This window comes from Helicoverpa armigera, chromosome 7 (genome assembly GCF_030705265.1).
Source record: "Helicoverpa armigera isolate CAAS_96S chromosome 7, ASM3070526v1, whole genome shotgun sequence".
NCBI classification, from domain to species: Eukaryota; Metazoa; Arthropoda; class Insecta; order Lepidoptera; family Noctuidae; genus Helicoverpa; species Helicoverpa armigera.
In genome coordinates, this window is record NC_087126.1 from 10,852,148 (window position 1) to 10,878,126 (window position 25,979).

Below are 25,979 nucleotides of genomic sequence, written 5' to 3' on the forward strand. Positions count from 1 at the left end.
TAGAGAAACAAGTAATTTGGGTAATTGTATCAAACGGCAGCCATACGAACATAAAATATTAATACAGCAGGGTGTTCGGCTTACAAAACTTGTACGGGTATTAGCCACTTACAATGTGGATTACGGCGGGCGGTGTTGTGATATACGCCAGCCTTTGTGCAAGTGGACCTTGAGTAAAATGAGAATTCGCTAAGTCCCGGCAAATTGAAAACGTTCCAGCTGAGCGGGAAGTCAGGCCGTAAAACGGTACCGAGCTACCGAACGTCGGATCGCATTAACCAGGGCCCTTTGTCGACGACGCTCGACGCGTATCGCCCTTTCACTACCGTTTACAGACATTGCTGTGCGCTCAGATAACGACGAACAAAGCGCTCCCGACTAGCGAATGCCAATTCGGAAAATGCTCAGTCACCCCTGCGCGCTACTGTCGATGTCGGCGATGTCGACCGACACCACGCACCGCGCCAAACTACCCACTACTTGAATTTCGATGATATTTCATTTGAATTTGGATTTGTCGAATAAGCCGGCGTCGGTAAAGCCGGCTTCAGTTATTTATTACGTCATTAGTGGTGTGTTAGTGCACAATGCTTTATCAACGTATTGTTTTACTCTATGTTATGGATATGTGCTGTAAGTTTTGTCTGCACATCCGACGTTTATACGCTATTAATCTTATACAAGTATTAAACAGTAGCCAAAACAATTTCAAGTGTCGATCTAGTGGAGAAATGTTACGTATATGAATGGCATTATGTCTCCGTAACAGAGTGTCGACAGATACGGAACGATTATCATCACGTAATGTTCAAAGGAAATGGAGCAATAAATGTCGTTGTCCTGCACCGAAGGTCACAAGCGTGGACACAACTAAGTTTTCATATATTTTCGTTGAAAGCGTATTTTCTTGGTGTTATTTGTTTGGCTCGCAGTGCTACCTCTTCTAAAACGAGTCGATATTGCACCTTTGTTATTCCAAGTTTCTATAACAACAGATTCTCTACACGTCTTTTCAATTTGAGTCCCTGATTGTTTTCCCTGCATTTCGACTTCAAAATAAATTGGTGAGCTGTTTACATTTTAGTAGCAAAACAAGGTAGTAAAGCGTTCGCCTCGGTTCTAAATTCAAGTTATAATTGAACGAGACGGTCGCAAGCGTTCACGGCATTCAGAAAATTCGCTGACAAGAAAAACTGGGAGTAAATCAAGGCGCGTTTCACAGACACGGTAAAGTTAATTAGATTCCGTAGCCGGCCGCCATGAAGGGAGAGCCTGCGCCATCGCCGCGAGGCCAATAAACACTACCAGCGTAGTAGTTTGTAGAAATCGTCTAACCGACGAACGAAGCGTATCGTTCGCGGACTTTCAGATTGGTTCAGATACGCGCGTAGGGCGTTGACCTCGGCGCGCGCGCATGTTCGCACAGCTCTCGGCACAAACATGGTTAAAAATAGCTGGTGACGTCACTTGTTTATCATCGTACGCAAGGTTACGAGCGGCGACCACGAGCGAAGCATGCCGCTGCGCCCGCGCCGACCAACGTAAGTGAAGCAAGGGCCGCTGGAACTGCACCACAGTGCAGTAATACAACACATATCATTACAACACGTTATTACAATCTCAAACTACGTATCGTATGTACCTATGTAGGTACTTTTTAATTCTGTACAAAATCTCTAGCACGAGTCATGCAATTCATAGGCATTTCGAATATTCCAGAACGATGTTAAGAATGCAACAGAATGCATTTACGCCTTCCTTTATGAATTGCATTTCAAAACGATTGTAATCTTATCTGTATTAATAAGGCTTGCCAAAGAGAATTTCAGAAGGTCTTAACAATGACAGATATTTTTTACTTGTTTGTTTTACACCTACTTTAAATAAAAGGCGAAGAATTGAAGCTATTCGAACAATCTAGAAACGTTAAAAATATGGTTTTGATTATAACCGAAAGAAGTCTTCTAGCTCAAGTTAATAAATTTATACATAAATAAATAATTTTATTAAATCTGTCTAGCCATCTGAATTAATTGAAACATAATATAAAAAAAAAAACATAAAAAATATTTATAAATTAAATTTTGCTAATTTAAATTTATAAAAATATAATTTAAATTAGCAAAAACTAAACATTTCTTAATTTAAACTGGGAAACGATAAAAGAATTCGATATACGAAAGAAAAAAAAAACAAATCTACATACACACACAGGCAGGTCTACCAACTTTAAAATATTTCACGCTCATCTACAAATATTTTTTTTTTTCACGGTACATCGAACCGGTGGTGGTAAACGGCCTTTTATCCGCTCCAAGATTTAGGAGTCGCTGTAAATGTAAACACCGTAGTGTACCATAGTACACTTGTGCCACGTTAATCATTATGTAAACTACTGGGCTATTTACTTGGGCCCACGTTGTATTTCATGTGAATAATAAAAGAATTGTTGATATCATTTTGATTTGTGTACAACCACACATTATTATCGAATTATGGTGGGTATTGACATAATACGGAATCGTTGTACCGATAAAATTATTATATCGTCTGGCTAGAGGACATGGTTTTCTTCAAATTCAATTCGGGTTATATTTTACTGTATCTTACATAGTAATTTGTCTGTATTTTAATAATTTACTTCATCTTGTATTCTACAAGCCATGTCTGCCTATACAAAAGGGAAACTCTACATAGAAATAGAAGCCATTCGTGCGACAAAACTGTCGTCACGACTAATCTTGCACACGCTTCATTTATCCAATATAAGTTCATTTAATATTATTGCGTATCGATCCCTCCGGGCGAGGGCGGGAACAGCGCATAAAGTGACATCAACTGTCACATTTGACATATGTCAAAGTCGATACACGAGGAAGATAGTTATAAGAAGCTGCTTGCAAAGCGTTTCGTTAACGTTGCTCGTTTTAGACTTTAGTTAGGTTAATCGTTTTTCATTTGATACAAGGCATCATATTATTGCACATGCTTTCAGTCTTTGTTTTACGTCTAGAGTCGCTGGAATTAAGAGGTACCTACCTATCTAACTGAATCGACAAATTTAAAAAGTAGGCAATAGTAGCAACTCAATCTCGTATGTGTGTCCCTACAAGTACCAAGCATATAAGCACTGAATTTACATCAACTATCACTATTCACACAAAAACTAGATATATAAACCTATGTTTGTTCGCCTAAAGACTTTTATACACGATACATAAGTGCTCAGTATTGAATTATGAGTCCAAGTCGTTTATAGAGAAGCAAAAAACTTAATTGGTTGCAACAATAGCACATAGTTCGAGGAGCTGGCGAACAATCACTTAAACCATGGCCGACCTTTGAACTGACACCCACGAGCGATTTAGAACTAAATATAACAGTTGCTAGACTAGACGTGTTTTCTCTTTTTTGTCTAGTGTCTACTATGAAGTCAGTTTTGGAGAGGTGAAAATATGATGCTATCTTTAGTGACATTATTGACAAAGTTGATGGAGAGACTCTTCTTCTAAATTCATGACCCATAACGATGTCCCATATTTGCTTAAGACCTTTAAGTCCTATACAATAGGCCATGGAATTATTTCATCAACTGAAGATTGGATACCAATCCGGATTCTCAAGCGCAAAAATATATCCCTGAAGTAAAACCCGATTATTGAATGTGCGCTTTTCAATTTCTCTGACTCACGAATAGACCTAACAAATTCCTACAAAACAAATTAAGCATACAATAAAACCAGACAGCATTTAATTCAAAAACTAAAGCGACGCGTCATTTCGTACTTGAGCTAATTTATGTAGTACACAGGTAGCAGCGCTATTGTTTCAAGCATACCTGCCCTTAGCAGACAGCCGATTGTCTATAGATAAGCCTGTCACAGACATCCACGTATAAAGAATATGGCCGCGATATTGATAAATAAATATGGCTACTTTATTCCGTTTGTTGGTGGAAATATGTATGCTGGATGTGAAGTTTTGGATTTGCGACAGAATATAGAAAATTTCGAATTATAACGTGAGAAAAGTATAACTTTATTTAGAAAAGACTAGGAGATGATCGGATAGAGCTACGAGCAGAAATGATGGTTTTCCAAATGTCTATGGCTTGTAAAATACAGGTCCATCCTCTTTCATTCCAATTTGAAGACCTTATTATTCATAGGGTCCTATCTCGCATAGAATAACTTGAAGGTAAGTCAGGTATTACATAAGTAAAGGCCATTTGAAAGAATATATCTAAGAGTTGTATAATATTTCACTGTCAACATCGCAATAATTATTATTTACTTTCCTGTTATAAATAACTGGACTGTGATTCATGCAGTGCTCTGTTGACCTTCGTGAGGGATGTCGACTAAACTAAGAATATATTTATGTAATAACATTATTTTGTATGTCTCTAACAGACCACGGGTCTATACATACTTCCCGCAGATAGATATAAAATAGCATTAAGTTCAGAGTTAAGTTTTTGCGTGAAAGAATAATCAAACATCCATTCAATCATGTATATGTTCTAGCCCTTAAGCAACTGACTAAAACCGAAAACTTCGAAACTTATTTTTCCCAGGTAGTTACTTTCTCAAAGCTAACATTTAGTTTTAGAAGCATAGGAGGTACCTACCAAAACTACGAAGTTTAGTTAGGGATCCCAAAAAGTATTCCTCTCGTTAGTTTCAAGCTCCCTATGTTTTACATACAAGCAAAAATTACAAAAGGCAGCTCCTATAAAAAACAGGGACTAATTAACATCGAAGTCATTCCGACTTAACCCATTCACAGTTCAGCCGAGTGCACGGGTGACACCCCTAACCCGCGAATGATGTGACACTTAATAATGTATGTGCATATGCATTCATTACTCGTTCCCGCAGCGTTGAGCAAAACACCGCGAGGGTCACGGGTTCAAAGATCGCGTTATTATGTAACTACACCCTGTTTTACTGCCTACTACAGATTCTTCTAAAGAAATTCATTCTACATCTCGATTCACCTTATGCAGACTTCATATTAGGAAGAGAAAACTTCATATTCGATGTAACTGTAAGACACAAGCCATGCAAAGAAGGTACAAATATTGAGTACCTACTACGTTTAACAAGACTCAATGCCGAGGAAGTCACAGACATTTAAGTAAGTCAAGGTTCCTCACGGAATAAAAAATCTGTTTCCTTAGATGTTTTCCTCTACCTTCAGTCAGACATAACGTCACAAACATAATTAACTTAAACATTGCATACTTCTTCAAGATGCTCAGCTTTTCACAGATCTTACTTTCGAACCTCTACAATATTCTACTCTTTAAAAGACCTTTGCCCCTTCAAAACCATCACGATTTGGACCCAAACTGCGCCTTCGAATTCAGCAGTCACTTACGTCGGTCGTGATATGCCAACCTCCAAATTACAACAAAGCTGACAGTTACAGGCTGTCGCCTAGATTTTTTACGAGTCCTATTGCAAACTCGTGTAGATGACGTCAGACAGTTGTAGGTCATCCATCAAGGTCCATCGATTGTGGCGAATGCGATACTGCTTGATGCAGAATGCAGGTGCATTTGTTACGTATAGCGAGAACATTATGATTGCATTTTAAATTATTTATTTGAATCTGATGATTTCACAAATTCTCGTGTGTTCAACTATGTAAACTAAGAAGCTAGCTATAGTATTGTAAATACTAGTATCATTAAATGTCTGCAGTAGCTCTAAGGCAAACGATGTCAGTGGTAATATAATTACACATCAATTCAATTCCATCCATTAGCAACTTGACCATATCCCAGTGTCGAATGCAGAAGCCAACGCAATGACAATACTATTAACTCAACTGATAGATCTGCCACGTAATTCCGTTTGATTGATCGACAGTACAGACTACAGCTGATGTCCCTAAAATAATCAGTAAAGTGATACAAGATATAGTACGAGTGTACAGGTGTAGGTCACACCATTGATAACTGGCAACATTGTAACACAGCTGTTCAATGTTTATAAGAATCCTACGCTAAATTAGTCACGGCTCAGCCCTACTTTGTAACGTTGGCGTTCACTGAAACTAGGCTAAAACAAAAAACGTGAACATACATAAATTACAAGCCAATGATTACGTAACAATACTTTCGTCGAAGAAATGTGACAGTATCCCCGTGAGTCCGTGACACGTTTTCATTTCGACCTACAGTTATAAAGATCATCTAATCCCGTTTAAATTTACAGCCGGAGGACTAAAATGTATAAGAACAAAGAGATTTTGTAAGCCAGTAACAATGATGAATGGCATCCTGCAAATAATTGTCCTTCGGAGCTAAGGGCGGGGCGCAGGGGTGAGGGCCGCGCGGGGAGGGTGCGGCGGTGGGCGCGGCAGGGCCGTGACGTCACGAGCCCTGCGGTCGTCGACCCGCGCGGAACAGCTGAGCTGACAGCGAGATGTGCAAGTTACGCAGGCCGCGGTGCGCGCCGCCACCTAACGGTATTACTAATTAAGGTTTTAGCGCCACTGACCGAGTTTTTATTGTAAACAGGTTGTACTGATGCCTGTGCACTGTGCACCGCAAGGGTTCGCCTCAGTTCGTAGTGCATGCGTAATTACAACTAACCAGTTTTTGCGTTGTTGTGTAAGTAAACCGAACTCGTATTTACATAAGGAACACGCGAACAGATAGCGCTATCTACGAACGCTATTGTTGGCAAAACAGGTTATCGGCTTATGTAACGAGTCATTGACCTATAATACAAAATAAAGAGTTATCACGTCGCGATCCGTTTGCTCCCGTCAACCGGGAAGTTGAGCTTTTTCGAACATCTCTTGGAACCGCACTTGACAGAACAGACGGCTAATTTAAATTTGAAGCCTCTCCCCTCTGGTTTCCTGAGAGTCTCCAAGTTTCAAGGTCGGGGTCTTTAAGATATGATAATGAAGACTGGTTTCCAGCGGTTCGCGCACCCACTTCAGACATTGTCGAAGGAGTTTAGGTTCAATTGGAGACCCATTTTGGGAGCTTTTAAAGTTAATTTGGACACAAGTTTTGAACGAAGCTGATTTTGGTCGTAAAAATATTTGGAGCTTTGTACGTGTACATGTTTTGATAAACCTAGATTTTTGGTAGTGTTTATTTGTGAAAACACGATAGCTATTGGTTCCCGGTATTTGGATAACTGCTGCGTAGCGCGAGGGTATCCGGGATGACCCGATGACCTGAATTGGGTCGCTGGGGACTGGAGTATACTCGTACAGTAACGCAAAAAGTGCGTTTTGAATAGAGAACCTTTAGCATATCAATTTGTTGGAGAACTATATTGATTCCTGATATTGGAACTAGTTCGATAGAGGATGGAAATGTCGTTAAGCGTTCTTATTTATTTAGGACTAAGATATCCCTTTTTGCCACGTGTTCCTGACTAGTCCTCTGCAAAGTTGAATTTGGGGGACATTGCAAACCTGAGTTTTTTTGCTGCGGTAATTGAATCAATTTTCCTTGTGCGATTTGGGTAATTTATTTAGTTAGACAATGGCTGTTTAATTGATTGTAAAATCCGTCTTAAATATTTTTAATATCGATTTAGAAAATCCATTGAATTCTATTGACGTCTTAGGAGCGTTACACACAGTCTCATGGAATTATGCAGATCCCCATAATGTTGCCAAACTTGCTTTCAGTTGAGGAAAAAATTTGAATAATTTTACGTTGAGAAAGCTCAAACGTTTTTTATTTGGACCAAATAATTCTTAAGGGATATAGGATAAAATATTTTATTCTTTTTGTTATCCTATCGCTTTTGGACAAACATAATTTAGAATTTGGGTAGCTTAGTAGTGAAGGCCTCTCATTTTATATTTATTCAATCGATAGCTCACGTCTCGTTTGGATAAGAAGCTGGGCAATTGTTTGAAGGGCTACACACATTCTTTTGGATAAAATTCCAAGGCTTGCTGTACGGAAAAATATAACTATATGAAACTTCTTTCACGGGTGTAAGAACGTCAAATCTAAACAACGTTTAAGGAAACACAAAGCTGGTCTGTCCAGCAATTTATGATTAATAATATATGAAATAGTAACACTTGAATTAAAGTCAATTAAAATAATAAGCTATTGTTGACACGCTCCACAAAGTTGCTCGGGCTAACACAATTGTAAATTGTGACATTATCGCCATCGAAAAACATAGGCCGGTCTTTGTTTCACATAATAATCTATTCGAGCCATACGATATACGATATGGGGCCCGAAAATTTATGGGAACCGTGGACTTCAAAGTTTTATTCTTTTAATATTTGTAATTATATATTTTCTTCTGCATGGAAGTGCGTCTATTATAATCGTAGGCGGTTCATTCTGCTTTCATGCGTTTATTATTTTAGAAAAAAACTTGTATTACTTGAAAATCTTGTAAGTACATTGTCAAGACAGTCAGCTAGCTAGTATATCTTTCGATAGCAGAAGGACCAGATGACAATTTCACGTAACTTCACGCTCAAATAAGAAGAACACGCTCAACAAACACGAGTCAAAGAAAGGTTGAGTACCATTGATCTACACGACACACGAACAGTGGTATTGTTTGCGCTCCTAATACAGGACAGACGGGATTACAATATAGCAGCCTGTTTGTTCGCGTACTTAAGGGAGTTTAATAACGTCGCCTTCCCGTTTTACACCATTGTTTGCCATAATATTAAGGTCCTCGGCCTCCGCTAAATGGAGATTGGGGATTTTTTCGTCTGCCCCATGAAATTTTATAGCCCTGTTTATTTTTGTTCGAGTGACCGGGAAATATTGAGGACCGTCCAGGGACAAAGGGTCAGGTGACTTTATATTTTCACCTCAATTTAATAATATTAAGGCGTTTTAATTGATTTATTTGTTTGTCTGCGATTTGTCTTGGGAAAGGCTGGTTATCTAATCAAGAAAGAGATTATGTTGCTATCGTAACGATTCTTCATGTGCATAACTGACATACTGATAATAATATCATCATCAATCGAATTAAATTGATATCTAGGTAATACAATCGCAGTATTCTAGATTACGAAGCGATATTTAGAAATGATATAACCGATCTGAGTCTAGCAATGCCACAAACATAATCTTTGAAAGAATAATTCGTTGAAAACAGCAAAAACATATTTTTTTCTATGAACAAAAAACAGTGCCTTGAGTCGGCCGCGTAAACAAGGCCCTAGTCTGTTTTCTAAAATGTGTACGAAACTCGAAACTTATATTAACAGAAGTTTTAGAACTAATATAAAGTGTATTTTTAAAGCGGCGTCTGGCAACAGACCTTGTATTTCAGCTGTGGAAGGTATTTAGAAAGTTAATTAACTTTTACACGTGAAGTTTTCAGAAATTTTCCCAATTGGTCCTAGGTGCCGCTATGATAGTTATGTTTTGGGAACTTAGGACCAATTCTGGACTACGGTGGAGAGCTTTATTACATGGACGTAAACCTTTGTGATGCTTTCAGTATTTTAGAGATATAGAATTTTCAGAAGAAGGATTTAGCTTTTTGGATGAGTTCTTTAGAAATGTGTAAAAATGTAGGTGAAAATCAAGATAAATAAATACGCTTTTATCCTATCTAATTCATTTATCTCTAAAGCAAGGTACACTTTGGCTTTTTCCCGAGTATTTCCAATCTCAAAATTACTTGATATTTTCTATAAATTCTATTCTATTCGAAGTTTCCATAAAACCCACAAATTCAATACCTTTTAGAACATAAATCAAGTACATACATTCATGGTATATTCAACAGCACATAGTATAATTCGAGTGTCAATCATCGCCTAGGGTGATTGGCACGCAACGTGTAACAGGCGCCACGTCACGTGGTGATACGAAACGTTTTTGTGACTAGAAAAAACAAGGTAACCGGGCCACCGACCTATCTTATGCGTTTGAAGTATTAGGCGTTCCAAGATACTAGGTTCAAAGTAACTGTGATTTTGGAACTGTTCAAAATATTAGTTATTGGGGTATGGAGTGAGTAAGTTTTAAAATAGCTTGCGTATTTCTTCTTATGTATTGAAGAGCAGATATAAGTCATTCATCTCTCTCACACATCTATTGTTTTCCCTTATCTGTTAAGTGCTTACTTTATTTATTACGTGAGTTGACAACACGTAGGTACATACTAGGGCTTTCAATACCGGTATTACGGGATCCCGTAATACCGTGATCACGGATATATTTTGGTCTTTTTTCAATACCGGTATTGACGAGCCAATACCGTGATTACGGTATTACAATCTTTTTAACCCCCGACGCAAAAACGACGGGGTGTTATAAGTTTGACGTGTCTGTGTGTGTGTGTGTGTGTGTGTGTGTGTATGTGGCATCGTAGCTCCCAAACGGATGATCCGATTGTAATGCGGTTTTTTTTGTTTAAAAGGTATGTCAGTCGGGAGTGTTCTTAGCTATGTTTGGTGGAAATCGGTTCAGGTCTTCAAGGTCATCAGCTCGTTTGCTAGATGTCATAGGAATGTTACACGCTCAGTTTACTTGCAAGTATATGTGGGATCTGAAATTTGAAACACGTCTTTTGGAACCACTGACTGGTCTGCTGTTAGGGCACGAAGGTAGGAGACGTAACCCTGAACTGCCTTTTAGTAAACCCATCGAGTTTGGGCTCGTTGAATTTGTCTTGACTAGTTCTCTTCATGTTTCTGATTGACGAGAACCTAATGCTGCAAATGGGATGTGGCGGATGAAACCCTGGAATGCCGGAATGAAACGGATAAACCGATTTATATTTTTGCTGAAAATCTAGAATGTCCAACGGTTAATCTTTATTGTTTCTCAATCTGTGCAATTCTCCCAGAGCCAGTTTGTCATGAGGATTGTTAAACAGCTTCCTTTGGCCGAGATCGCATATAGCGACCCCATCTTAAGATAAAATAAATTAAATAAAAGAAGGAAAAATTAAGGAGCTCCTTTAAAAAGCATGAAATAAAATTAAATTATAAATTTAAAAAACCCCCGACCCAACAAAAAGTATGCAATAATTATGACAAAAGGTTAAAAACGCTAAACCCTATAAAAAGCAAAAAAATAACTTTTAACACTAAGTACGTAAACTAAATTTTGACGTGTCGGGGGACCGCTTTTTACCTTCATAAATACTTACAAATGATACCTACCTAATTACAACATTCGTTTTAAAAAAAACACGTATCTAAAGTAATGAATTAGAGCGGTCCCCCGACACGACAAAATTTAGTTTACGTACTTAGTGTTAAAAGTTATTTTTTTGCTTTTTATAGGGTTTAGCGTTTTTAACCTTTTGTCATAATTATTGCATACTTTTTGTTGGGTCGGGGGTTTTTTAAATTTATAATTTAATTTTTTATAATTTTGATTATTGTGGTTTGTTGTAATAAGTAGCAGGAAGTTGTATTAAATAAAATAAATAACTACATACTCGTAAGATGTATGTACTCGTAATATTAGTCTCACACTTCACACTTGTGTATTAAGCGCCAACTTTTATCTCCAGCATACCCGCCCGCACCTTTCTTAAACGATCGGTTTAGTCGGTCCAGCGAGCTAAACGGCGTTATTGTTTTGTTAGTCAGTACTTAGTAAAGAGACATCTCATCACTAGGATGTGTCGCCAATCGACTTGGCAACGCTGCAGAGACTCCAGAATAGACCAGATTTCAACCGAGTCGAAGGCCTTCTCATAGTCCACAAATGCTAGACACAGGGGCTGATTATACTCTTCGGTCTTCTGTATAATCTGTCGCACTGTGTGGATGTGGTCTATGGTGCCGTATCCGCTCGAAACCCAGCCCGCTCCGGTGGTTGGAATTCGTCTAGTCTTCGCGTAAGTAGGTTCGTGATCACTCTTGAGTACAGCCTATATACGTGGCTTAGGAGGAAAATGGGTCGATAGTTCTTCAGCTGGGTTTTGTCTCCCTTTTGAAGAACAGGACGACAACACTACTCCACGCCTCTGGAGTTCTCCTTCAAACAGGACGGCGTTAAAAGCTTCTGGAGCTCCCCAGTACGGGCTTACCACCTGCTTTAATAGCTCTGTTGTAATGCCATCCTCGCTAGGGGTTTTTCCATTTTTGAGCTGTCTCAGAGCGATCTCGATTTCGCCACTGCTGACTTCTAGCAGGTCTTCGGTGAAATGGCGTGTTAATGTGGCTCTAGAATCCTTATTTCCGGGATCAGGTCGAGATGCATGCGATGCGTATAACCGGTCATAGAAGTTTTCCACTTCCGAAAGCACTGCCGGCACCGAAGAAATGACTTCTCCACTTGTTGTGGTCAGCTTCGTCAAGTGGCTTCTTCCAAGAGATTGTACGAACACTTTTGAACCCCGATTCAGCTCAATTGCTCTTTCAATTTCAAAGTATTGGAGCACCGGAGGTCACGTCGTACGTGCTTGTTGATCTCTTGGTTTAGAGCCCGCTTAGCTGACGAAGTGACAGGCGGGTTTTCACGTCGTTTCTTCATAAGCCCCAATGTTTCTTCCGAAAGCTTTGATTTCTTGCCATAACTCTGCATGTTACAGAATCTCGAACGTTCCTCCCTGAGGATCCGAACCACATATTCGTGGTTCTGGTTAACGTTGTGGTTTCCAGGGCGGCAAATCGGTTCTCCAAATTTGACTGGAACTTTTCAGATCCTGAAATGGTTTGGAGCAGTGTTGGTCGGAGCCTGGCTTTCATCAGACGGAAACGTTCGGGCTTGAAGTTGATATTCAGAGAGCTTCGCACAAGTCGGTGATCGCTACCGGTATTAAACCTATTGATCACGGAGACTTCTCTGAGTATGTGCTTCTTGTTCGTCATGATGAAGTCAATCTCATTTTTAGTCGGTGTTATGATTGGACGCTTTTTGAAACTAAAGGATTGTGTTTTAAAAGTTTTAATCGATTTAAAATTAAACTCCGATTTCGAATTGGACGAATTCCATTTGACAATATTAAAAAATATTTACAACAGCCTTTCTGTAGTCAAAGTAACTGTATTAGAAATTTGTAAACGGGATGCCAATTTACTAAAAGCGGATATTGCGCTAAAATTTATGTTGACGAAGTTAGATGGTCAAGCTAATGACTTAGGTTAAAATCTTGCAAAAGTACGTCGAAGACGCATAAAGGAGCGACGACTTTTAATATCTGGAGTATTGCAATATTTGCATGACCGACAATACCGTGATCACGTGATCACGGTATTGAAATTTCTAATACCGGTATTGATACCGGAATTGAAAAAATCCGGTATTTGAAAGCCCTAGTACATACACTGTTACATAACTCAAAACATCCGTTTATTGCCACTTCAAATGTCAAAATAAAACACATTTTAAATGTCTCGTTCTGGCATTTGGGACCAAAAATATCAAATAAACCCGATTCGATTCCAATTACCTACTGTTAAAGTCAGTTTTATTACAAACACTTTATTGACATTAAAATCCCCTTTTATAAAGAAAATGTAATTCGCTATAAGTGTTACGAAGATTGCGAACAAAGCCGAATATTGACAAGCAATTTCGGAGCATTTACCGACCCCTTTCACGGGGGATGCAAAAATTTCTAAATTACCAACACGTATTTCGAGCTGTGAGTCAAAAAGAAAAATCGTTTTACCTTATTTTTCCCGGTGAAAATTGGTTATTACGTTCAAAAGTAGGCCAAGTGGCAACATTGAAACGACATTGAGGTCAGTAGTGCGGGGATGTGAAATATTCCAGCTCAAACCTTGCGTACAGGCATGATATGCTAAATTAAATGTAGCATATCTGATGCACTGCGGGATTCCGGAATTATTCACATTCCTCGGGCTTATTAGTTGGTAGATTCCCGCGAGTTCACTCGTACCTACGATGGTAATTATTTTGCCAGGGTTGAAACTCATCATATGTATCTAGCTCTATACTTAAGTTCCTCAAAATCGACCCATTGTTTATGCATGTATGAGGAAGCTTTTCAACCATATCTTTTGTCGAAGTTGCAATAACATTTTTTGCATCCCATACATGCGTGGGGTTCGCCCCACATTCGCAACGGAAACGGTTACGGAAGAAAGGGCGACGAGCAACCACCAACCGGATAGCAAAGCGTGGGAGTCCCTTCCAGCTATGCTGAGGACTCGGTCTGGGTTATGGGAAGCCATAGGATTATAAACTCGTAAATGCGTAAGAAATTCTATTTGCCAGAATGTTGCACTTTCACGCCGAAACTACAACTACAGAAAATCTAGAGTCTAAGAAAAGACATAAGCTATTTTTATACTCGGGACGAGATTGGAACTACAGGGCACTAATAGCATCAACAATTATATAAACACTGAAGAAAAAAAAGGTCGTTTATCTACAGCCCAACTGCACTAAGTACAACTCCATCATGATGACTACTATTATTAAGAACAAGTTCCACAACATAATATTTTTAACCTCTCACTAGAGGTATTATTCCCCTCCCTAGTTTCATTACTAAGGTATGCACTATAGATAGCTTCGTTCGGAAGCTGGCTTCAATGTCAGGGCCATCTCGTAATGAACCCGCAGACTTGCTTTGTCATTTGTGTGGTTATTAACGAATAGAATTGTGGGCGATTCGTGTGTAAGGAATAGGGATGGCCAATATTTTTGTGTGAGAAGAAGTTTTGTATGATATAATATGTAATTAATGTAAGTTATAAATATGAAGATGGGTTTTCTATGAGTTATTGGAGGTGTTTTTATGTTCCGTCTTGTCGCTGGGAAGCAATGGATGCGGATTGCAGAAGATCGAGTAAAGTGGCGAACTTCGGGAGAGTTCTTTGTTGAGCAATGGACGTCTTTCAACTGAAACGGACGATGTTATCTGATGTCCTTCTTCCCAAAATTGCTACGATAATGGTGATGTAACTACAGAAGATTTCAAAGTTTTCTAAACAATACAGACATCAATCTACAAAATAAACAGCCAAATCAAAACTTAACAGAATTTGTATATCGAAATGCCAACGCCACGTCTAACAAAGTTTGTAAGCTACTTAACGTTTATCAAGAACTATGTTCAGACTAAACTTGTCTCTAATTTTAACCGTCGTCAAAACCGAAGCCTCAATAGGGTTTAGAAGTCAATACCTGGAGCACAATGAAACGAACTTGAGTTGAAACCACAGACTAGAGAAGTACAGAAGGCTGGGTGCACATAAAACGCGCGAAAGTTGACGTACTTTGTAGATTTTTGGTTGATTTTTTAAAGATTTTTCGTGATGGTATATTTTCATGACAAAATAAAGTCATTAAACATCAAGTTAAGTTTACAATTGTTTAATGTTCATTGAATTTAGGCTCGCACGTCCTATAATAAAAAATGACCGATTTTGCCGTAGGAGAATATTTTTACTCACAATTTTGATAGCAATAACATCCTTCAAAAAGTCGTCAAAATATCGTCATCAAAACTTTCTTTCAAAATATCGGCATACAAAAAGTCAGACGTGGGAAGGCACTCTTAAGAAAGCTTAGACACCGCAAGTCTTCGCGTCTAAACGCAGCCTAACTTTTAAGTTCGCGTAGTCGCCACGCGTCGATATCCATCAATGGCCAGTCTTAGACAATAGTTAGGGAGTTCCTGTCGCTAATCACCAATTAAAACTACTTCGATACTGTTCTACGGCTCAAAGTTATCCATGGATAAAATTATATGGCTTTAGATACTATTAGTTACAGATCTTCTCAATTTTCTTTGTAATCCGTATAGTACCGGTAGTACCTATAAGCAAATCTTTGATTACCCTATCGATAGTCAGTTTAGATTAATCACCATATTTACCAGTTCTTCGGAACAGGTTATTTATTGCAGGGAACACAAATACATTGCAATCGTTTTCAGTTATAAAAGAAGTTCCTACGTAGTACAAAAAAATCTCAATCCAGTAAGTAGTTTTCTTTTCTTCAAAAAGTAATTGAATTCATAGTGTGCAACTTCAGTAAGTATATGAAGAGCATAAACATTTGCTGGTAGGCTATATATTCAGTGCGGGACAAATGGACGGGACGTGACGCGGATGACACGCTGCGCACGTGTTGCGGGACGGCGGCGTCACGTAAACGTGAGTAAGAAGGCTTGTATCAACGTAACGTTATAGTAAAAGTTAATCATTAAAAAATTATATGCAATATGTTATTGTTTGTTATGTACACTATACTGAAGTATATGGACAGTATAAACATTTGCTGGTAGGCTATATATTCAGTGCGGGACAAATGGACGGGACGTGACGCGGGTGACGCGCAGCGCACGTGTTGCGGGACGGCGGCGTCACGGGTGGACGTGAGTAAGAAGGTTTGTATCAATGTAAGGTTGTAGATAAAGTTAATCACTAAAAAGGATATGCAATATGTTATTGTTTATTTGTATAAACTGTAAACAATATTACCAAAATGCATCACGTAACGAGAGGGCCACGGTCGTCGAAAATATAAATGGATAGATTGTATGAAATTTTAACGTATGTACATTTTTTAAAGTAAACGATTCTTTTTTAGATAAACGTCTAAGTTGTCGGTAACAATGGGCCTGAAAGTAATAAAAACCTAGCTTTTAGTTAAATGCCGAATATCGTCTTCAAATATTTTTCATTTCAAAAGTTTCATCTTAAGATTTTAAGAGAAACTAAACTAACATTTTTATTTCCCTCGTTAAAATAATACAAACCACAAAGCTTAGCATAGCATTAGAAAGAGCCCTATTGCATAGAATTCGTAATAAAAATGCAGGCAACAGGGGAAAAGACACAAAATATCACTAGTACGTGTGCAATCTGCAAGTGCACGGATGCAAAACTGTTACATGTACGAGTAATTTGTAGTTTTGTGGCTCTAATAGTATTTGTTCTTATTACGCTGCGAAAATAACTTGAATAGAAAACATTTTCTTATTTTACTGCGTGATGTCTTAGCTAGACACATCTATTTTGGCTTTGTTTAAGAAAGGCAATATAAAAATCTCTCAACCGATCCTTTTTATTATCTATTTTAATACATATTCTGGCACCAATCCTTAATCATTGAGAAAAACCTAATTTTCAATACTGATAATATTTTTTGGAAACAAAATGGGTATCATGTCAGGTATTCAAATATAACAAAGTACCAATTATAAATCAATTTATCACAATAAAGGCACAATACTAAAATTACCGTACCACAAACAAAGATATTGACCTTCTGTCATAATCCATGACACACAGGTCGCATGTTGCCACTACGCGTCTCATTAGATAACCGCGGCGAATGAATACTAATGCATCCCATGGACAGATGCATGCACACATCAAATACATCCTGAATGTTTCAGATGCAATCGTCAGCTTGCAATATTAGCAACAAATACCTCTAGCTAGATCATACAAGAGGAATTGTCAGTTTTATTGTTATTAGGCACAATTTTACCGACCACATACACGTCAAAAAAATATTTGCTTTGAAAATGGAACGTGAAAATTCATAGAACTTGTTTTAAGAAAACTGATGTTTATGTGTTTATGTTGTCGGTGCACTTGGGCTTTAATAGGCCAAGTAATATCAAGTGACTAAGCGGTTATATAATGAGAGTAGAAATTGATCATCTATGCACATTGCAATTATGATTTGTTTGATTATGTATTTGACGTCATACGCAGCTGCATTAATTTGACCTAATTTTAAAACTGATAAGTGATATACTTATTGGTGTTAGTTTGAACATGTATTTTAAGCAAACGAAAACTCGGTGTCATCGTCCTTTAAATTGAAAATTAAAATAGTCTAGAATAACATTTTGCACAAACAAATATATTGAAATCTTTACAGCGTGGTGTACGTCGGGTCAACAACTACTGATTTAAATAAACGTGACCTCAAGCGTTTTAACAGTTGGATTACATAAACAAATTGTAACAACACATAAAATATGACAGTTTACGATCAAAGATGTCACTCGTTACGCATATTTACCGTTCTAAAAACATAATCCGTGTGTTTAAGGACGCACAAGACGATTCGGTCATTCGTACGTCGAGCACACACTTGCTAATATCATTAAAAGCTTATAAATAGACCTACTTAAATCCCGAAACGAATGTGGAACGATAATAAGATATGCAGCCCGCGTGCACTCGAATCGCACAGTCGACGCGCGTCTCGTGTGAGAGCCCCCTTAGCGTAAAATTAGGCCTGTTAAACATGCACACTGGAGAAATAGGGTTCGTCGAAACAGTTCTAATTGAAATTTCCTCGGCGACATTTGGTACAGTTTTGCAAAATTGGGACTCAAATAATGAAATGGAAATTTGTTTTGTATACCACCACCGCAATGTTTTCTAATTCCCTCAGGGATCGGGAAGCAAGAATAATGTACTCTCCACCAAAAATATACACAACTTTTTCGAAGATAAACATCATTGGGGAATGGTAGGCTTGGAACTATTTATTAAATCCCTAAAGCATAACAGTATTTCTGTATTCTCCGCCCACAATAAAAAACGTTAGCCACTTAACTAAGCGCTGTTATAACCAACTACAATTAGTACGCTTAAATAATTAATGTGAAGTTACTACTTCGTTTTCCCAAAAATTAACGCGTGTAATTAACACGAGAGCCGGGTAAGGTAATAAGACAATTTGCGTTACCTCAATTTATAATAGAACCGCGGTATATTTCATCTAAGTGACTTGTTGACGACGATGAAATATCACTTCATTAACTTGCAGGGTTAGCAGAATTTCCTGTCTCGTTTGTAGCACCGCATGCGCCTGACGATTGGAGTAAACAGCATTAATTATATAATATTGCTTATTGTGAATAGAGGCGACGCAGCGTCACTGCGGCTCGGCAGCCCTACACACACAGCCGTTTACAAACAGATTTCACGTGTGTGAAGCCATAAAGAAGTGGCACAATCAATTACATACGGCTCTGGCGTTGTGAAATCGTCAGTTTAATTAGTAGATACTCGTTGCATAACTCCGGCCGCGGATCGGCCCTGTGAATACACTACATTCGCAACGTCCAAGCCACGCCATAAAACGTTCGTTGACTCTAATGTAGGCCTATAAAAATTATACTAATAAATGCGCGTATTCCTCTGTTTGAAGAGGCGTTTGCTGATGATAAATGGACGCGTTTATGGGCTGTGTGTTACTTTGATAACATGTTGCAAGGTAGCTACGGGATTCGGAGAGTCATGCTCTAAAAATAAGTCCAAATTATTGATGCGAATAAAGCGTTTGCACTTGTTGTTTGATTTAGGCCACCGGGTTTATCTGCGTTCTTTTTCATCTTTATGTATGATACTTGTTGCATAAATCGTACAGTTTTCAGAGGTCATCAACACTACACGTATGAAACTATGATGTGGCGTGAGAATATGTACGTTTAAGCAATAGGCGTGCTGAGGTTCAACGGACCGTTTTTTTAGTATTTAGGTTGCAACGATTTGCGCAAACGCGCGTGCATCGGATGCGTAGAGCGCGTTATCGAAGCCGCGTGCGAAGAACCAACTAACGGGTCAGCCGGGCCAAAGTAAACAATTACGATAGCATTGTTCGCGCGGTCGACGACCCGCGCGCCACTCCGCCCCGCGCGCGGCGTATTACCAAATCGCGCGGCCACTCGCGCGCACCAAACGCCACGCACGCGCCTCGGCGATATCATTTGCATGCGAATACGTGATTCACCTGACGCCGCCCGCGAGCCGCTATCTCGCCGCACTATCTCGCACTCCCGAAAAAAACAAAGCCGCAATCTCAGATCTCTGATAAACTTGTTACACAATTCAATAATCTAACACCGAACACGTGTCCCACTACTTTCGTTTTCGCGGAGAATTTGTAACAGTTTTTGAAAAAGTATGTAATCACGCGAGGTCCGACGGCGCGGCTCGAACCGAACGTTGTTTTTTCATTTATCACGCGGTTCGCTTCATATTTCATGTTGTCTCGGGAACGGGCGCGTTCTAAAATCTTACCAGAAAAGAAAATATCCTTCCATTTTCGGCGCGCTAAACAACGACAGTGATCCAGGGGGAGGAGGGGGACTCCTTACTGTTTTCGGAACAAAACGCCGTCGGAAACTCGTCAATATATCAGAATTGTCCAATGCAGAGAAAGAGGAAAACTCGAAGGGACGCGATGCGGCCATCGATAGTTTCTGAAGCGATAATACTACAACTCTAGACCAATTTACGCACCGAGGGTAAGTAAATTGCGGGCCCTTTGGAAAATTTGGGGTCTGGGCAGGCGAGATACAGCCGACGTATACAATGGCACGTTTCCGTAATGCAATGACGTAAATTGCGTTTGTGCAGATAAGACGAAATTGGAGAATTACTTCTAAACAACAGTGGAGATCAGGGCATAGGCTATAATGTTCAACATCCAAAATAAACAGATCTTATGATTACCTAGCTAGGTATACATTTTCAATTCATGTTTCTTTGTTGCAATGGGGAGCTTCCGTCTGCATTTCCATGTTCTTTATGGTTACAAGCCTCATTTACTCTTTCTGTCCCTGCTTTGTTACGAAAGGAAGTTGGATATTGCTTTTTTCGCAATTTTTCCTTTTGATTGACTTCGTTGTGGGTTCCCGAGACAATTTACCGTTCAGGGAATACCTTCGCTATTGTGTTGTCCAAGTTATTTTGTATTTCAATATTAGTAATGGATGAAAAAATAACGAGCGACCATAAAAGTTTTCAAGCCTTCAAAGCATGAGATAAAAAGAGCGATACATCGAAGCATCAAAGCCACTTAAAGGTAAGCTCGCAGTATAATCCAGGCAAAAAGGTTTAGTTCGAGAGCACAAACCACATTTCTTCATAGTTCGTGCGGACCACAGATTCATTATAGCGCGGGTGGAATTGCCACAGATATCAAAGGTCATGTAATGCGCTGCTCGACCTGAGCCGATCCCTAGGGCATGACGAAACTTACCATCCTTACAGCCGTTCATCTTGGGAACTTGTTTTTCTTTATTGTTGAAAGCCGATACACGTTTATTACCTTTATTTATTCGATCTCACCTTTATTATTCATGCAGAAGTTCGATCTAGCTCGAGAGATTAATATTAAATTTCGAAGACGTAAAAGTTTCTAGCTAACCACAAAAGGCACTTCTTATTCTGAAATACCTTGAAGTAAATCATATAGATGAGAACGCATTCTTTGAGCTGTACAATATGTTTGTAGAGCATCATGCGGTGCATCTAGGGACTTTAATATTCATACTGAATCTACTGCGAAACTACTTTGAAAAATACTTCCGAGATGTTTTCTGTACATTACCATTTTTATATGCACTGCAAAAAATTCAACAAGAAATACTTGAAGAAATATCTCATTCTGCTAAGAAAAGTGGAGAACATAAAAATAGTAATTTTCTAAAAATTTATAGTCTCATGAAAGATTAAATTGCTACTGATTAGAACATATCGAAGAAGAGGAGAATAATAATGTACGTAGAGATTCAGAGACAGCGATATTGAGTGTTCCGGCTAAGCAATCAAGGCAGCCAAACATTCATACTGGTCGTAATACAATCAGCGCCTAACTCTGCCATAAATCGTGCGATTCGCACCAAGTGAAGTGAATCTGATTTGTGTCTTTCTGCCTTGGAAAGTATACGCAATATGTGGCCCGTGCGTGCGCGCGTCATGAATAGAAATCGCTTCGGCGATAACTTTCGTGCTGCCTCGCTCCCTCGGTAATAGCGAAGTGATAGACAGGGGTACTACTTTTGTTTTATTTGGACGTATTCTACATAGTGTATTGGGGTGTTTGCGCTTGTGGATTTGGAAGATGTTGCTTATCAAGTGCAATGACACTGGGGATGAATTCGGGATATTAATTTGGACAGCTTTCTTGTTCTTGACTTGAAAGACAAAACAGTTGTGGTATAAGTTAGTGATAACACAAATGTCAAATAAAATAAAGAACAATTGTAGATGGTATGTGTAGCAAGCAAACACTTCCTAAAACTCTTAATTCACCCACCAACCATTCATCCTGACACTATCTTCCCCCAGAAAGAGCATTCAGCAAATCGATTCATAACATAACTAGGAGTACATAGGCAAGAGGAGGCCACTAACTCCCGTGAATTATACCTTTACCCAACGCTTGGACAGTAACAGCCAATATATTCCAGTTTTTAGAGACCGCTGTTGGGTACAGGCCACTGCTCTCCTGGTACCACATATCCACTTAGATTAGTAAAATAGGGTTTTTGCAGGACGTTGATGGAGATTGGCCCTTTTTGTGTAAGGGTGTGATCAGATTTTGATAGTAAAGTATTGTGGAAATATGGTGGGTTTAAACTTACACTATCTTTTGAGATACTGTGAGTTAAAGCAGAGCCAGGGGCTGTCATGATAACTTTAGATATCAAGTAACCCAAAATTTATAATCCTACAAAAACTGACTTCATCCAAAAAAGTTTGAATGAGAAAACGAATTACAATTCAGAGTAACATCCACACTAAAGTAAGATTTCATTCACCGTGTAACTTCATAACTCGTAACATGAAACTAAAATCCTAGTTCCATGATATTTGGTAGATCACGGCCGTCAGCTACAGATGCAAGCCACGATACATGTAGTCGCGTTCTTATCTAGCAACCGCAGCTGGCAGTTCAGTGATCGTTGGCTCACGTATCCACTACACTCATTTGTGAGAAAAAATTGTGATAGCGTCTACGTGACCCCTTCGTACGCAAAGCTTTTAATTAAATCACTTCGTTATGTTTATAGGCTGTATGTCTTACATTGATCTCCATTATTCTCACATTTATGAAGATTTTATGCTGTCTATTAATGAGTTTCTATGCGTTTCTTTTCAATAGATTCTCGAGCTCCATTTATTCCTGCGTTGGCATCTACTTTTAGCATTTCATGCAATATTCCTTTTTTGGAATCATACGACTTTGGCTGTAACATCGTCATTGATTTATTGATCTCGTGATTATTTGCATCTCTGTCAAAAAGTAATAACATTCTGACAGATAGTATGATAAGTTTACGCTTAGAGTCGTCCCTAAATCATAGCTTTGGACCGCTATACCGACAGACATGATAATTTAAAAGCGATATTTCTCAATGCGTAGTATTAAACTGTCAAATCAACAAATTATGGTTGTTGTAGAAATGAATTACTTCGAGTTATTACAACTTTCGCTAGCAATTAGTTTCGTATTAATATTTGTTACAGATAGTAATGATAAACTTCGTATTGTTACCAATTTGTCTAACAAAGTGGATCGTCTAGTAAGTACACGAATACAAGATTACAAATGGCTGAGGATTCGGAAGCCTGATTTAGTATTTAGAACTTATAACGATAACTTTTAGTACTAAAACAAACCATCTCTCACATATAAAGATGCTTCTGACAAAATCATTCCAAAACTATCCTTCAACGATACAAAACCAAGCAAACAAAAACACAACATACCCAACATTAGTGTGTTAAAAGGCTTTCTTTTGCCAACTCCGTCGCCAAGACTGAATATACGACTGTATGCAAAACTTACAAAAACGTGTGAACTAGTAGAAACACCATTAGATCCTGACGTGACGTAGGAATGGGGTCAGTCAAGACTGATGGTGGCTCAGCTATCTGGTGACAGCGACGCGCGTTTTGTGTGTACACATTAATCAGATGGATGTGTAGTGGATTATGATGGGGGCACTGTAGTTTGTGGAGTTCAGTAGTTATGTGGTTCTTGATAGTCGAGTTGGCTGTGTTTGGAATACCTAATGTAAGAAAATTTTCATAGTGTAATTTTTAATTGGAATCTTCTTTCTCTATTTGGTTCCCATCTACGTTCACATTTACCTCCATTTTGTCGGTTTAACTTATTTGGTAACCGTGTAGCCAGACTAAATAACTGCGGAAATATCTTTATCTTCCTCTATATCCGCCGAAATTGCTTTGGCCATTTTTTTGGTTTGACAAAAAACTTCACTAATGACGACGTTTCTGAACAGACGGTTCGATATTTGTATTTCATCTTCCTGCCGAAACGAAGGAAGTTTACGTTTGTTAAAATTCTGCAGAAATATTCGTCATCCGAACACGAGGAGCAAAATGAAATGTTCTTATCTCAACAATATTGCGTTACCGGGTGACGTTGCACCGTTATCTGAAGAAAATTTTCGCGTGCACAATAGACAGTCGACACAAAGTGGCGCATATCACAGAGTCGTGCACGTGTGTGCAACAATGGCGAGTTAATGGCGGCAGCACGGCGCACGCTGCGACGGTGATGCCGATAACAATTGACGTGCGTCGTCGAACGCTCCCAAACGCGCGCACCGAGCGATGACTGACGGCACCCGCACCGCGGCTTCACGCAACGCGCTCCAAGTCTACTTCGTCAAGCGCTCAATGAACCGCGACGAACGTAAAAAACAGAACACTTGACGATGCCATTATGCAAGGACTAATTAAATCAAACCCAGCAATAAGCGACGCTGCTACCCCTTATTTTGATTGCTTCCATGTAAATTCATTCTCTGTTATTCGTATTCGGTTCTAAATGAATTTCGTGTCCAACGGCATCCGACCGCAACGGCCCGACATCGGAAACTTTATAAATTATTATTACAGCTACACAAGCGAACAAAACAATCTACAAATTCGAACTACATAACGGGAGTGCTCAAATTGAATTGTAAAACTTCACTAGGTTGTGGACAAAACATTAAAACTAGCAAATCGTCCTCGACGGTAGAGCACAACTTGGATCGTTTAGTGTTAATCGGAGATTATCTGAAAGGCCGCAGCGTCCACGCGTTCATTAAAATTAATAATGAGAGAAGGGAGTTATGTAAGCCGATACAGCTGAAGTATTCGCTCATTTGAGATAATATACACATCACATTCCGGCGTAATTAACAGAGCACGAGCCACGCATCATAATGTTTTGATAGCGGGGCGCGTATCATGTTCAAAGGCCGGCTCGCCCGGAGCACATTAGTTCGGCGACATCACGGTCGCGTTCGCGCACGACCTCCGCCTGTCAGATGTCACCCTTTACCGCATTCGAGGGAAGATATCTGTAGCGTCACAAGTAATTAAGAAGCGAGCCACGCTTTGTCCCGTCCCCGGGGACGACTGGGGGCTTTCCGCGCCTCTCCCTACTTACATAATTTCTCTTAACTGCATAATCGATATGAACGTGTCGCACTTATCCCGTCTAGACGTTAACGCGCTGGATCATAAGTCTGCATCGTATTGCGTTTGGAGTCGCGACTATTTGCGAGTAATGCAGCTCCGCCCTATCCCTCGCCGAGCCCTCGAGGACTTCGAGTGTTTTCGGTGTCTCGTCTCCGCGTTCTCAAACGCCGCCAGAATACTCGGCAGCCGACGGAGCGTAAATAAACCTCGCACCGATATATCAAATACTAAAGTTTAACCGTCCGTATAAAATTTCATACTTAGGAGCGGAAAGTATTTAATTGACAATGAATGTGACAGAGTAACGGCACGCGAGAGGGTTGCGAGCCAAACGGAGCGCGTCTCTGTTAATGGGGTCAACGAAATTGAGAAAAGTGAAACGGTGGAGTGGGCCGGACGGGCATTTATTACCGGCCGGACCCGACAACCCTCGTCCGGAGAGGGACGAGCCCATACACGGGAGAGAGACGCCACGCATTCCAAATAGCAGTGCACAAACAAAGAGAGCGCTAGGACGGCCCGCGGCCACCCCGCCGACAGCGCGACGCTCAGCGCGCACTTCCGAATTAATAACGAAATTGTAAGAGTGGACGTGACAGCCATCGTCTGGTCCAGCGCTTCCACCAAGCTCCGTCGCCGCACCGCCGCTCATTTATAAGAACTATAAATAATTAATTAGCCGCACCGCCTCGAGGGACGCGTTCAGTTTACCCACGTCAAGTCTGTGACATTTTAATGGCCTTTTAAACGTGCATCCACGTGAGCCTTCAACCCATTGTACATTGCATAAATAATTGAAAATA